Source organism: Nerophis lumbriciformis, linkage group LG07, assembly GCF_033978685.3.
Source record: "Nerophis lumbriciformis linkage group LG07, RoL_Nlum_v2.1, whole genome shotgun sequence".
NCBI lineage: Eukaryota > Metazoa > Chordata > Actinopteri > Syngnathiformes > Syngnathidae > Nerophis > Nerophis lumbriciformis.
This window is the reverse complement of record NC_084554.2, coordinates 24,370,289-24,381,185: the sequence shown is the minus strand read 5'-3', so window position 1 is coordinate 24,381,185 and position 10,897 is coordinate 24,370,289.

The following is a 10,897-nucleotide window of genomic DNA, read 5'->3' as shown; positions in this document are numbered from 1 at the left end:
TCCCCAATACTGTAAAAATGACACCACAGTGCCGTTATTAAGATATGTAATATGAGGCCAAATTGTACTTAGCAGTGAATGCAGAGTTATCCACACAATACGCAAGATACACTCATTATTTAAATATAGGGTGACTTTTTACTGAAGCACAGATGGCGTTTTATTCTTTCCTGGCTGGGTAAAAATAAGTATAAAATTGTAGACACTGTTAAAAAGCACTGAACTCATATGGCCTTTTTATTCTTTTATTGTAAAGGGTATTATTTGTCCGTCCATAGTGTCATGAAAAACCCCCTTTGAGGACTGGTGCTTTAAAAGACATGTTCCAGTAAGATCCAAAACAAAAAAACAAACCGTGCCTAAATAAAATGACGTAAAGGACTCATCAGATAAATGTCATCTTTGTTGCAGACGCTCATGCAAGATGTCAGTCATTAGTGAGCTTGTTTTAGTGTATAAACACCCACACAGGCTACAAGTGTGCATTTCCCCCTTCATGCGTACGAGTGGGTGCAACGCACGCTCAACTCCTGCATGCTTATTGCGCCTCGCAGACACGTCTATTAGCACATCTGAAAACAAAACAACACTGGGAGTGTTTGCGAAGCGAAGAGTTGTGTCGTCTGAACATCAAGATGGCTTTAATTGGCATTCACTGCATTTCTTCTCAGCTGTCTTGAAACACTAAACATTTAACAAAGTATGCTGCCTCACCAGAGGAGGGACAGTTTGCATGTATAGTGTTGCCTGTTAGAAAAAATGTTTCACAAAAAGAGGAGAATTTCTCAGATGACGCCAATGTGTGTTGATATTTGCAATGTTGGGCAAAACACCCACCTGTAACGGAGTTCTCACGGTGATTGGTGGGGAACAAGGAAGTGTTGTGTGCAAGTTAGAGCTGTACCGAGTTGGAATTGAGCACTGCTGTTCAGGGGCGGACTTACCATGAAGCAAACAGGCAGTTGCCCGGGGCCCCAAAACATGACATAAAAAAAACACAGCAACTGTTAAACTGCTCTCTTTTTCAAGCTCTCTTTTTCCCACCAGTCCCACAATTCTGGCCTTCACAAAAGTAGCGCTACGCTTCACATTCGGTCCAACTGCACTAACAAAATAAAAATCCCCACAAACATTGCTTATACTTTCTGAAACGCTGATCAATGTTCTTGCTAATTGCAGTCAAAATAATCTACTAAAGGTTTGCATGGACTAGAACACATGCAAACAAATCTACTCAACTTGTGCGCAGACGATTGCGTCTCTTTAGTGAGCAGTATAAGGAGCTCAGTCCATTTAGTGTGTCTGTCTTCACGAATATATAGAATATATGCTGATCGTCAGAATACCCACAATACTGGGAGGAGAGGATGCAAATGTAATTACTCAGAACACGCAGTGTGTGATTTATCAAGGCTAAAACTGTTCTACGGACGCTAGTTTGACAATGGACAGAGAACCCTCGATCCATGTGCGTTTCAACATCTTTGGAATGTGAGAAATAAAAAATATTACATCTATCGTCTATTCAGCAATATTATTTTAGAATTTTTATGGCCGCTGGATGACTTACGAGGCTGAATAAAACTAATTCAACTGATGCGTTTTCGTGTCTTTTGGCATTTCTTTTTAAAATGACATTTGTTTTTTTAATTTAGGAAATGTATTGTTATAACATAGCTCCTATTGTATATGAAAACATACCATTCAAGATTCATTTTCGTGCGTTTGGATCATTTAGCTGTACCAATGCACTCTTGTTGTGATAGTCCACCTCCTTCCTGCAGGGCGCATATCAGCGAGCTAAAGACAGTTTCTGTTGTTTTGATTGCGGTTCTATATCGTAGAAAAGGTGTAACAGATAATATATGTGTGCTGCATCGTACATAGGTTGGAGCCCATATTAAAATGAAAGTGGAGGGAAACTATTTTTCAAGGCCACAGCTAGTAGTACAGTAAAAAAAACAATTTAAATAAGGCGGTCTTCCACAGTTATTGGTCTTAGTAGATCACAGACAACATGCTCTCTAATAGTACACACAATTTTACAGTTTGCACATGCTTTTTAGCGCGTGGTATTTGGATCTTAGGATATCAGGCCCTCAGTTGTTAGTTTCTAACAACATGGTAAATATTTTTTTTTTTCATGTGGAGGTCCTCGGTTTGCCTTGGGCCCCTGAATGACTACATATGCCCCATGCTGCTGTTAAAAAAATAAAAATAAACATTTCAAAACAGGTTACAAAGGCTCCTAATTTGGCTGCTGACATATTGTCTCATTTTAGTTGTATTATTTTCTCGAAACCATTTTTATCCTACTTGCTAATTTACTGTTAATATACGGTTACTTTCTGTTGTATCATAGTTACTGTATACACTATATTGCCAAAAGTATTTGGCCACCCATCCAAATGATCAGAATCAGGTGTCCTAATCACTTGGCCCAGCCACAGGTGTATAAAATCAAGCACTTAGGCATGGGGACTGTTTCTACAAACATTTGTGAAAGAATGGGCCACTCACAGGAGCTCAGTGATTTCCAGCATGGAACTGGCATAGGATAACACCTGTGCAACAATTCCAGTCGTGAAATTTCCTCGCTCCTAAATACTCCAAAGTCAACTGTTGACTTTATTATAAGAAAATGGAAGAGTTTGGTAACAACAGCAACTCACCCACATTGGGGGTTAAATCACCAAAAATGATTCCCGGGCGCGGCCACCGCTGCTGCCCACTGCTCCCCTCACCTTCCAGGGGATGATCAAGGGTGATGGGTCAAATGCAGAGAATAATTTCGCCACACCTTGTGTGTGTGTGACAATCATTGGTACTTTAACCAAGTGGTAGGCCACGTAAGCTGACAGAGAGGGGTCAGCGGATGCTGAGACGCATAGTGCACAGTCAGTTGCTACAGAGCTCCAAACTTCATATGACCTTCCAATTAGCCCACGTACAGTACGCAGAGAGCTTCATGGAATGGGTTTCCATGGCCGTGCATCTGCATCTAAGCAATACATCACCAAGTCCAATGCAAAGCGTTGGATGCAGTAGTATAAAGCCCGTAGCCACTGGACTCTAGAGCAGTGGAGACGCGTTCTCTGTAGTGATGAATCACGATTTTCCATTTGGCAATCTGATGGACCAGTCTGGGTTTGGAGGTTGCCAGGAGAACGGTACATTTCGGACTGCATTGTGCTGAGTGGGAAATTTGGTGGAGGAGGAATTATGGTGTGGGGTTGTTTTTCAGGAGTTGGGCTTGGCCCCTTAGTTACAGTGAAAGGAACTTTGAATGCTCCAAAATACCAAAACATTTTGGACAATTCCATGATACAATGCAAATTCAATTAATTTGTTTCAGGCACCCAAAAATATGAACACAAAAGACATTTCAGAGAGAATAATTATAATTGTACATGCGGAAAACAATGTCAAATGCATTTACAGTGGAACCTACATTTATGCACCCCTCATTGTATGAACTTTTCGAACCACAGATTGGATAAAAATATGCTTTGTCTCAGGGTATGAATGTTTTACCCATTGTGTGCCTTGCAGCCATTTTGTGCCCGGCAGCACATTGATTTTGCTTAGGCGCGCTGATTGATCTCCACTGCACATTCAGTCAGCACATTAGTGCTGTCGTTAGCTACTGTGCAACTTTGTGAGCTTTTCAGGTGCCGTTAAGCCGTTGTACAGCATTTTTCTAGTTTTAATAGCTTAATATGAGTAAAAAAAAAGCTATGGACAAGCAATGTGGGGTTTGAAACATTCAGAAAGTATTTACAGCGTTGTCGACACTCTTTCCTCCCCCCCTGATTCACCTTATGCCGCATGCCAAGAAAATCAACTGACAAGGTAAAGTGGATTTAGTTTTTTTATTCCTAATTATTGGAGTGACCTGGCTGTTAAAGTTAGGGAGTTTTGTGATTTCAAACAGTGAGTGCAACAAAGGGTTAGTGACAGTGCGTGTGTGCGTGTTAGCAAGGCGGCTGCTATGAGGACAGTTCAGCTAGTTGTTATTGTTTTGACTTTGTTATTAAATAGAAAGTTGATCCGTCATTGTTATGTTGCTTGATACAAAGTACTGTAAAGCGCTTTACACTGTTTTCAAACAGTACAAACTTTGACTAAAAAATGGACATTTGCATAGCTTTGATGAGCTGAAGGCCGTTCGTGATGACAGTAATGTGTGTTGAGGCCCTGAGCAAGAGTCCGGTCATTCAGGGCCTGGGAGGATTTGGGCTTATAGTTCGTAAGGAGTACACAGATTTAGCTTTCTCCACTTCCCTGTTGAAGTGGTACTTTGCTTCTCTGTAGCTCCTCCACGCAGCCTCCTTCTTCTTGCGCAGCTGTCGTAGCTTGGGTGTGAACCAGGGCTTTTCGTTGTTATAACAAGCCCTGGTGCGCGTTGGACTGATGCACGCCTCATTGAACTGTATGTATGAGATCACAGTGTCAGTATACTCGTCCAGATTGTCCGTGGCCGTTCCAATTGCCTCCCAGTCTGTCGTCTCCAAACATGCGCGCAGCTCCCCCACAGCCTCAGCGGTGTACTTCTTAATGGTCTTCATAACAGGTTTAGCCAGTTTCAGTGTCTGTCTGTATGAAGGGATTAAGTGCACCATCACGTGATCTGATAGTCCGAGAGCAGCACGCGGGACTGCATGGTATGCCTTGCTTATTGTAGTGTAACAGTGATCCAAAGTGTTCTCCTCTCTGGTCGGGCATTTAATAAACTGCCCATACTTGGGTAATTCCTGGCTCAAATTTCCCTTGTTAAAGTCACCAAGCACGATAACAAGAGAGTCCGGAAAAGACCGTTCCACATGTAAGATCTGGTCTGCAAGCGTGCGTTGAGCGTCATGCATGTCCACGCTGGGCGGTATGTAAGCAGCCACCAGTATGAATTAAATGATCTCACGCAGTGAGTAAAAGGGCTTACTGTGAATGAAAATATATTCCAGAGCAGTAGAGCAGTGTTGGGTTATAACCGTCACGTCTGTACATCAGTTGTTGTTGATGAAGAAGCAGACTCCACCGCCTCTAGCTTTGCCGGAGAGCCCCAGGTCTCGGTCCGCGCGAAGAAGATGAAAGCCCTCCAGTTGAACCACGCTGTCCGGGATACTCGCGCTCACCCACGTTTCCGTGAAGCACAAAACACAAGATGAGGAAAAGTCCTTGTTTCTCCTCATCAGCAACGCTAGTTCGTCCATCTTGTTGGGAAGTGAGCGGACGTTGGAGAGAAAGATTAGGAGTGGACTGCCACAATCAGGTGGTTAGGTACCCCATACTCTCTAAGCACTCCTCACAGGAATTTCCAAAGGACATAGTCGAATGCCTTCTCCAAGTCCACAAAGCCCATTTAGACTGGTTGGACAAATTCCCATGCACCATTGAGGACCCTGCAGAGAGTACAAAGCTGGTCCACAGTTCCACCACCAGGACAAAAACCACAGCGTTTCTCCCGAATCTGGGGTTTGACTATCCAGCACACCTGAATTGAATTTAGCGGGAGGCAATGGAATTTGATCCCACAAGAGGAACCACCACCCTGGTCTGCAAATCCAGAGGTACCGCCCTCGATGTCCACACAATGCTGCAGAGCTTTGTCAACCAAGACAGCACCACAGCATCCAGAGGCTTAAGGAACTCCGTGCGAATTTCATCCACACCTGGGGCCCTGCCACCAAAGTACTTCTTAACTAACTCGGCAACCTCAGCCCCAGAGATGGGAGAGTCCACCACAGAATCTCCAGGCACTGCTTCATCATAAGAAGACGTGTAGGTGAGACTGAGGAGGTCTTCGAAGTATTCTCTACACCGACCCACAACATCCCTAGTCGAGGTCAGTAGTCAATAATGCTCCCCACTGAGAGCACTCCTCTTCTCGTCAGTGACTTGCTTTGAATGCAGATCCCAAATTGCAGTGTCAGACTCCACACACCATTTAACTCTGAGAGGTCTTTCGATAGAGAGGTGATCATTTTCTAAGTCTAGCTCCTTGACCTTGTTTGCCCTCTCATCCTGGTGCACTGATGTGAGCACAACTCTGCTATTGGAAACCCACTTAGTGAGCTTGAAACCGCCAGCTGCACAAAGTCTGAAGGTCTTGGATTAGAGAAACAATTATCTCTGTGCCAACAGATTTTAGACAATCATCTACGTAGAAATTCCTTAAGATAGTGCTTGTGGTTTGTGAGCTGAACCGTGCCTGGTTGTCTTCTGCACACTTTCTTAGTGCATACATTTCACAACTTGGTGCTGAAGTTCTTCCAAATATACAGTATATTCTTCAGTTCCTGACTAAGGATTCCTTCTGGCCACCACAAAAATCTCAACATGTTTGTGTTTTCCGCGTGAACCCTGACTTGATGAAACATACCTTCAATGTCAGACATGAAGGCAATTGGCTCGGATCTGAATCTCATTAGCAAGCCAATGAGAGAACTAGTCAGGTCAGGTCCTTGCAACAACTGTGAGTTTAGTGAAGTGTTTTTGATAGGTTCTGCAAAGTTGAAAACCACTCGCAACTTGTGCTTTGTTGGTTGGTAAACCCCATGATGCGGGATGTACCATGTCTTCTTGGCAATTTCACAGGCCTCTCTGTCGCAAGGATCTCCTCAGCATATGATCTCCCTATTGTTTATGTCATGAACTTTATGTAATCCTGATGAAACTCTTAGTTTTTCACCAGTTCCCGTTTCAGACTTTCTGCTCTTTGTACTGCAAAGGCTTGATTTTGGAAAAGTGACATACTTGTTTCTCAAAGAACCCAGGGCTTACAAGATGGCACCCCCCGTGGCTGACGTATTTGCGTCGTCTTCCCGACAACAACCATGTTTTTTATTTATTATAGTCCTAATTTGCATCCTAAATGCAAAGTTATTGCACGCAACAGTGAGTTATAACAGAGATGCACTTCTGGACATCAGAAAAGCTCACCATGAGCTCACTTATAGTCTGACGGACTTCAACTTTCTGCTATGATGATACCCCGCTAACCACAGCGAGACCAAAACAACAACAAGGCGGCGAGGCAAGAGAGCCGGACTACATGCTAGACTAAAGGCTAGAGCTACACGACCACCACTACCTAGCCTGCTGCTAGCTAACGTGCCCTCGCTCGACAACAAGCTGGATGAGCTGAGAACCAGTATTACATCCCAGCGTGAACTGAGAGAATACTGTGCTCTTATTTTCAAGGAAACCTGCCTTTCGGACAGCATTCCAGACTCTGCCATCCAGCTAGCAATGCACTAAGTCTACCGTGGAGACCGGAAAATGGCTTCAAGAAGGCGGCGGCGTCTGTTTTTTTGTGAGTACCAGCTGGTGCTTAGACGTACAGGTGGTTGAAAGACACTGCTCGGACAACACTGAATTTTTGATGGTGAAATGCAGACCCTTTTACCTGCCAAGAGAGTTCAGTGCAATGTTTATACTGTCTGTTCACATCCCGCCACGGGCGGACTGTACAACAGCGCTGGGGCTGCTGCATGGCGTCATCAGTAAACAAGAGACCGCACACCCCGATGCTGCGTTCACGGTAGCTGGGGATTTTAACCACCGCAATCTAAAGAGTGTCCTCCCGAAATACCATCAGTATGTGAACTTTCCTACGAGGGAGAAAAACACTCTGGACCAGGTGCACTGCAACATGAGGGGAGCCTATAAAGCTGTACCCAGACCACACTTTGGACTAACTGATCACATCTCAGCTTTTCTATATCCAGCATACAGACAGCGCCTCAAGCAAGCCCCTCCAGTGAGAAAAACTGTTAAAGTGTGGAATGAAGACTCTGAACTAGTGCTTCAGGACTGCTTTGAGAGTACAGACTGGGACATGTTCAAAACTGCTGCTCAGAGGGATGATGGTACTGTGGACATAAAGGAATATGCTTCCAGTGTAACTCGCTACATCAGCACATGTGTGGAAAACATTGTGCCCACAAAACAATACAAGATATACCCAGACCAAAAACCCTGGATTAACTGTGATGTTCGGTCGAAGCTACATGCCCGCTCCACTGCATTTGTCTCAGACAACGCTGAGGACTACAAGAAGGCCAGATATGACCTGCGTAAATCCATCAGCGAGGCCAAGGGACAATACAGACTAAAGCTGGAGGGATTCTACTCCACCACAGATTCCCGGCGCATGTGGCAAGGCCTGCAACACATCACAGACTACAAGCAGGGGAGCAGGGGGGTCACAAACAGCCAACCCTCACTGCCAGATGAGCTGAATGAGTTATATGCCCGCTTCGAGGTCCTCAACACCAACAAACAAAGAGGGGTTCTGACCACGGAGCGCACGCAGGACCCACCACTCACTGTGACAACAGCAGAGGTACGTACAGTTCTGAGGAGAACAAACCCACGGAAGTCAGCCGGCCCAGACAACATCCCTGGCCGGGCCCTCAGGGTTGTTCATCAGAGCTGGCTGACGTACTTGCTGACATATACAACTTGTCACTAGCACAAGCTGTTGTGCCCACCTGCTTCAAGACCACCACCATCGTGCCCCTGCCAAAGAAAAACACTGTGACCTGTCTGAATGACTATCGCCCCTTTGCACTCACCCCAATAGTGATGAAGTGCTTCGAGAAGATAGTCATGTCACACATCAAGAAGACCATCCCAGACACACCGGACCCTCTACAGTTTGCCTACCGGCAGAACCGGTCCACTGAGAATGCATTCAACACCGTCATCCACACCACCCTTACCCACCTGGAGGGCAAGGACACCTATGCCAGGTTATTATTGGACTACAGCTCTGCTTTTAACACAGTCATCCCACAAAAACTCACTGCTAAACTCCTCACTGTTGGTCTCTGTTGTGTTGTCTGTCTATTAGTAAATAATGCAGACGAGGCGTGTTGGCTGAGTTCTAAACGTTTACTCATAAAGCGTGCTCATAACCACATTCTAGCTGCAGGCATGGCCACATACCACCTTCCGGGCTGCCACGCATGCTCATCATTCCTGTTGCATGCTGGGTAGTGTAGTTCTTATATTCCCTGGCACATAACATCACATCTTTCCCCCTATAAAGAAATAGTGTTTAACTTTTCATTCTTTTAGCATTGCAACCACATCTGCAAATAACTTTTCTCTACATAGACATTTCTTTCAATAAAGACAAAGTGCAAAAATGTCAAAGCATCATAAACAGTTCTGTCAACCCTTTTTTTTTTCTTTTTTTTTTTTTTTTACAACTCTCAAAACCTCAGAGTCCTTAACAACTCTCAATCAGCCTCTTAGGTGGCTGAACATGTCTCTTAGGTCTAGAGTTAGACAGTCTCTCAACAGCAGGTGACGCGGACACTGCTGTCAGTCCTTGGTCAGCAAGGTCAGGCTCAGTGTCAGCAAGTTCTGCAGGTCCAGCTGAGTCCTGTTGAGCCTTTTCCTGAGCTGCAATGTTGCCTTCAGTCAGCTGTAGTTGAAGATCCGTGCTGTTCCTTCTCAGAGTCGGTCCATTTTCCATCTGGATCCTATACGAACGTGGAGCAACTTTCTCTTCCACCTGTCCTTTTTGTCTCCAAGTGCCTGTAGAAATGTCTCTGAGACACACAACGTCTCCCGGCCTCAGCATAGGCAGGTGTTTTGCCGTTCTATCATGCAGCTGTTTTTGCTTTGCTTTTTGTACTTCCTTAGCGTGTCTGACTTTGTGTGCGCCTTTGGGTGTCAGCAAATCCTCGTTGACTGGTAGGTTGGAGCGAATGCGCCTACCCATCAGCATTTGGGCTGGTGACAGTCCATTTTGTAGAGGTGCACTCCGGTAGATCAGTAAACTTTTCTGAAAGTCATCTTTGTCCTGTGATTTTTTAAACAAATTTTTTACTGTTTTTACAGAGCATTCTGCCAAGCCGTTGGACTTTGGATAAGTTGGACTTGACGTGGAGTGTTGAAACCCCCATTCCTTGGCAAAGGCAGCAAACTCACAACTAGAAAACTGGGGACCATTGTCAGAAAACAGTTCGCATGGAACACCATGTCTGGCGAAAACAGTCTTTAAATAACTGACAACTGCTTTGCTCGATGTTGACTGCAACGCTCCAATTTCCGGATAGTTTGAAAAGTAGTCTGTGACTACCACGTAGCTCCTTCCATCAAAGTCAAATAGATCAGTTCCTACTTTGTAGTACGGTCTGTGGGGCACAGGATGAGTCATCAGTGGCTCAGCTTGTTGTTTTGGCCTGTAAGTTCGGCAAACTCCACATGACGTTGTTGTTTGGCTAATATCCTGATTGATCTTTGGCCAGTACATTACTTCTCTAGCCCTCCTTTTACACTTGACTTCACCGAGGTGGCCTTCGTGTATCTTTTCGAGCATCTGTTTGCGCAGTGAGTACGGAATAACAAATTTGCTCCCTTTTAGCACAATGTCATCCACCACTGTGAGCTCAGCTCTACAATTCCAATAGTCTTGTATTTTCAAGGGGCAATCCTTTTTGTTGTCAGGCCATCCATTCTGTACTGTGCTCTTGAGTTCTTTCATAGTTTCATCTGCAATAGTCTCTCTCCGTATGTGTTCTGTTCTGTCTGCAGTCACCGGCAAAGATGTCACTACCATATCTACATATGCCTGTATTTCTGTGCTATTTTCACTGTCTGCAAGTTCTCTCTTATCCACTGCTCTAGACAATGTGTCAGCTGTGTACATATATTTTCCTTGTGTATACATCATGTGCACGTCATATTTTTGCAGTCGAATTAGCATGCGCTGTATTCGTACTGGACAGTCATTCAATGGTTTGTTCATGATGGACACCAACGGTTTATGATCAGTTTCCACTTGAAACATCTGTCCATATACATATTGATGGAAACGCTCACATGCATACAAACTTGCTAACAGTTCTTTTTCAATTTGAGCATACCTGGTCTCGGCACTTAT